Source organism: Mastomys coucha, unplaced genomic scaffold (assembly GCF_008632895.1).
Source record: "Mastomys coucha isolate ucsf_1 unplaced genomic scaffold, UCSF_Mcou_1 pScaffold21, whole genome shotgun sequence".
Lineage (NCBI taxonomy): Eukaryota > Metazoa > Chordata > Mammalia > Rodentia > Muridae > Mastomys > Mastomys coucha.
In genome coordinates this window covers 88,627,142-88,631,880 of record NW_022196904.1, presented here as the reverse complement: position 1 = coordinate 88,631,880, position 4,739 = coordinate 88,627,142, and positions in this window count along the sequence as shown.

Genomic DNA, 4,739 nt, shown 5'->3' with positions numbered 1-4,739 from the left:
GAAGAAGAAGGAGAAGGAGAAGGAGAAGGAGAAGGAGAAGGAGAAGGAGAAGGAGAAGAAGAAGAAGATGATGATGATGATGATGAAGAAGGGAGTGAGCTTCTTTCAGATTTCTAAAACCATCATGAAGCTCCAACAGGGACCTAAGAGCTGGCTCAGCAAGTAGACTCTTGCCAAGCCTGTCAACCTGAGTTTGATACCTGGGACCTGTGAGGTGGAAGAAGAGAACAGATTTCTTCAAGTTGCCTGCTGACCTCTACACACATACCATGGCATAAATATATGAATAAATAAATATGATAAATGTAAAAAAAATAGGCCCCAAGGTAATACTAAAAGATAGTTTTAACTCCCTACTCTCATCAATAGAGAACAACAAAGAAACATAAGAATTAAGTGAATTTAACAGGTGTCAATTGAAAATTTCACCTCAAAGTGGCAGAATACAATCTTCATATAAGCACATGCAACTTTTCCAATTCAAGTCATATTATTGTAAGCTTAAATTTTTCAAACCCTATTTTTAATAATGGTTATTAAACACCTTAACCTCCCTTCTAGCCCACCACCCGCCAGAGGTAGTAGAAAAAAAAGGTTATTAGGATATGGAGGAAGTGGACCTGTTTAGAAATTGTTCATTGGAGCAATCCCATCTGGTTGTCAGGAAATCAACAGGTCAGTTCACTTAATTCAGCAGCAGCAGATTGATCCACTCACAAACACTTCACAAATATACCAGCAGTTCATCCAGTTCATAGGTCAGTAGTGGTGGCACAGCATAGCAGGAACAACCAGGCCTCAGCTGAATTGGCATGAGTCAGCAGGAGAAACCAGGACCACCAGGGATAACAGGAGAGGTTCTTTGCTGTGCCTCTGTCAACTAAGTGAAGATGAGTGAAGATTTGAGACCAAGAAGCAAGCTCTACAAGTCCCTGTCACTGTTCATTGAGTCCTATTTATAATACCTCCAAACATCATGTATTCTCCAAGAGTCTTGCCTCCACATGAGATTTCAGATGACCTCACTCTGCCAATTAGCCTGAATCCAAGGAAGTGGCAAGAAACCCCAGAAATCTCTCTAGAAGTTTTTGGTGTGTTTCTGTCTATGGAGTCATGACAAATGGAGTTCAACAATGCATGTAAGGCAGACCAGTACATGTGTGTCATTAGGGAAGAATCCTTCATCACTTGTCCTTTCATGTGCTTGCTTTAGCAAAAAAACCTCTCACCTGTGTCTGCTTCAGGAAAATACCCCTTCACATGTTTGCCCCAGCAATACAATCCAGCACAATGGCCTTTTTAAAGAACCTTAATTTTCCACTTCATATTTTAATCCATAAAATAAATCTTAACAAATGCAAAAAAAATGAAATCATATCTTGCATTTCACAGGCTCAAATCATACAAAGCATAAAGTTAACAACAAGAGAAACTGCAGAAACTACACAAACACATGAAGACTAAATTGTGTACCTTTCAATAAATAGTGTGTTGCCGGAGAAATCAAAGTGTTCATAGAATCAAATGAAGATCCTAGCCCTGTACAACAGAATCTGTAGGCTATAAAAAACGTGATGGGTATCTACATTAAAAAACAAACAAGCAGAGATCTCAAATGAATAACTTAATGATAGACCTCACAGTCTTTAATGAAACAAGAGAAAACCAACTCTAAGTTAGTGAAAGGGAGAAATAATAAGGAACAAAGGAAAAGAACTGTAATGAAGATCAGAAGTACAATACAAGAAAACAATGAAGCAAAGAGTGTTCTTTCAAATATGAACAGAATTGACAAGCCTTTGACCAGATTAACTAGAAGAAACATAGAAAGGACTCACAAGTAGAGAGGAAAGGAGGCATTACAACAGATACTACAGAAATCAAGATTATTAGGAAATATTTTTATACTTATAGTACAATAAACAAGAAAACTTGAAAGAAATGGACAAATTTCTAAATACATAACCCACCAAAATGATAAGAATATAAGAGACCTAAGTATATCAGAACCAAGAATGTAAGAAACCTAAATATATCAGAAACAAGCAGTGATACTAAAGTAATAATTAAAAAAAAATTCCCTTGACAAAAGATAGTGTATTCACTGCCGAGTTTTACTTTGAATTTAAAGAAAAATTAATATTGATGTTCCACAAATTATTCCACAAAGTAGAAATAAATGACCCCTTCCAAATACATTGTATGAATCCAGAATTACTCTGCTACCAAGTTCTGATACACTAAAAGGACTTTGCTCTACTAGATAGATACCTGCTTACCCACGTTCATTGCCACTCTATTCACAATAGCTTGGAAATGGAATCAGCCCACTTGTTCATCAAGTGATGAAAGTAAAAATACATATACACCATGAAATTTTATTCAACGAGGAAGAAGAATGAAATTTACAAGAAAATGAGTGAAACTTGAAAATATACTGAGATAGCCCAGCCCTTAAAGACAAGCCCACATGTCCCAAGAGATTCTAACACTGACTCTTTAGATTTGTATGTTTAATTTGAACTGCCTGTAGTGGTCAGATAACTGGAAAAGGCACATAGTGGGGGAATCCTTTAAGCAGAGGAAGGGAATATTATAACACATGTAATATTAAAATAGAATGGAGAATATTAGGGGTGGGGAAAAGATGGCAATTATAAGAAGAGTTAATCCAAACCAAGAATATGTGAAAAATGACTATATGTATTTTGTTTATGAAATCCATACAGAAACCCACTACTTTGTTAATTTAACAAAGGACCTGCCAGTCCTGATTTCTTAATGTGCTGTAGAAAAGCCTTATATGACCATTCCGAAAACTTTGTTTCAGACAAAGTGAGAAGGTGGCCCTGTGGTTCCTTATCAAAGGGCCCAGTACCTTGTGCAAGGAAGGAGTGATCGTAAGGCCCAATGTGTCTGAGAGATCTGTTTCTTAGGGGATGACATGAGAGGACAGGTGACAGACAGAAACTTCCGGGTCCTTGTCTCACACCTGGAGCCTGCAGCCTGTGGCATGAATCCCTGAGAGGGGGCCCTCATTCAATGCCCAGGCTGTGGAATCTACTTTGTGGGAAAGCACATATGCCTGCCACTCTGAGCTTTCACGTACAACAAATGCACAGGACTATTTTGAGCACTGCCCTCTGGAATCATGACAGCACAACTTGAGTAGCAGGAAGTAGGTCACCCACTAATCTCTTCAAAGTGGCAAGAAGTGCATCTGCAGATCCCATGAAGACAAGAGGGAGTCCCAGCTTGACCTCTCTTGCTAATCCCCCCATCCCCTCAAAACTGAAGACACAACAGAGGTGGTTGAGTGGACTATGCAGTTGCCTTCAGAATAAATTAACTATGATCTGGCTGCACATAACACACTAAGTGGCAAAATAACCAAGTCCCCTAGTTATTTTATTGGCATTATCTTAGCTGTTGATGGTTGCCATAGAAACCAGTTAAGTTAATTTAAACATATGATTTTAAAAATAGTTATAATGATGTTATGGATAGATAATAAGTTTAAACAGACAAACAAACCCAATGCCATATCTGGGATGCCTCCCTATAAGTTGTTGGTCAGGGAGGTGCCTGAGACCCTAAAATATGATACACTTTTGCTATTGCTCTTGGGTTGCCCATTAAACTAAATAGTAAGACATTATTGCTGAAGACATCATAGGCTTTGGTTGCAGGACATAGAGAAATCAAGCTGAGACCTAGCTGGATACATCCTCATTGCTGGCTAGCTTTCAAGTGCTTTGAGGTTCTATGTAGACTGCTGGATCAGAAAGTTATACATTGTCTTACCTTATGGTCCCCTGTATATCATAATTTCAGCCTGTCAAGCAAGATGTGCCTACTAGTTCAATAGTGGTACAATTGTTATAAAGGTAACCACCTCAGCCTGCATTTAAAGCCTGTTCCACAGGAGGGAATTCATGCCTGGTACTGTGAACCTAGTCAAAAACTCAAGACTGGGGAGGTCATGGGCACTAGGAGGAGCCTACTATTTTTATTCTTTTTTTTTTTATTAGATATTTTATTTACATGTAAATTTCTCCTTTCCCAGTTTCCCCTCCAAAAAACAAATAAACAAACACAACAAAAACAAACCCCTATTGCCTCCCACTTCCCCATGCCTGCCATCCCACCCTCTCCCACTTATTGGCCCTGGCATTCCCCTACACTGGGGCACAGAACCTTCACAGGGCCGAGGTCCTCTCCTCCTATAGATGATCGAATTTGCAATCCTCTACTATACACATGCTGCCAGAACAATCAGACCCCTCCATGTGCAGTCCTTAGTTGGTGGTTGAGACCCTGGGAGCTCTAAGGATACTAGATAGTTCATATTGTTGTTCATCCTAAGGAGCTGCAAACCCCTCAGCTCCATTGGTCCTTTCTCTAACTCCTTCACTGGGGACCCTGTACTCAGTTCAATGGATGGCTGTGAGCCTCTACATCTGTATTAGTCAGTTACTGTCAGAGCCTCTCAGGAGATAGCTATATTTAGGCTGGCTTGCCGTTTCTTCAGTGTCTGCTCCATGGTTAATCTCTGCAACTCCTTCCGTGGGTATTTGGTTCCCCCTTTTAAGAAGGAATGAAATGTCCACCTTTTGGTCTTCCTTCTTCTTGAGTACCTTGTGGTTTGTGGGATGTTCTTTCTGTATTCCAAACTTCTGGGTTAATAACCACTTGTCAAAAAGTGCATTCCATGTGTGTTCTTTTGTGATTGGGTTACC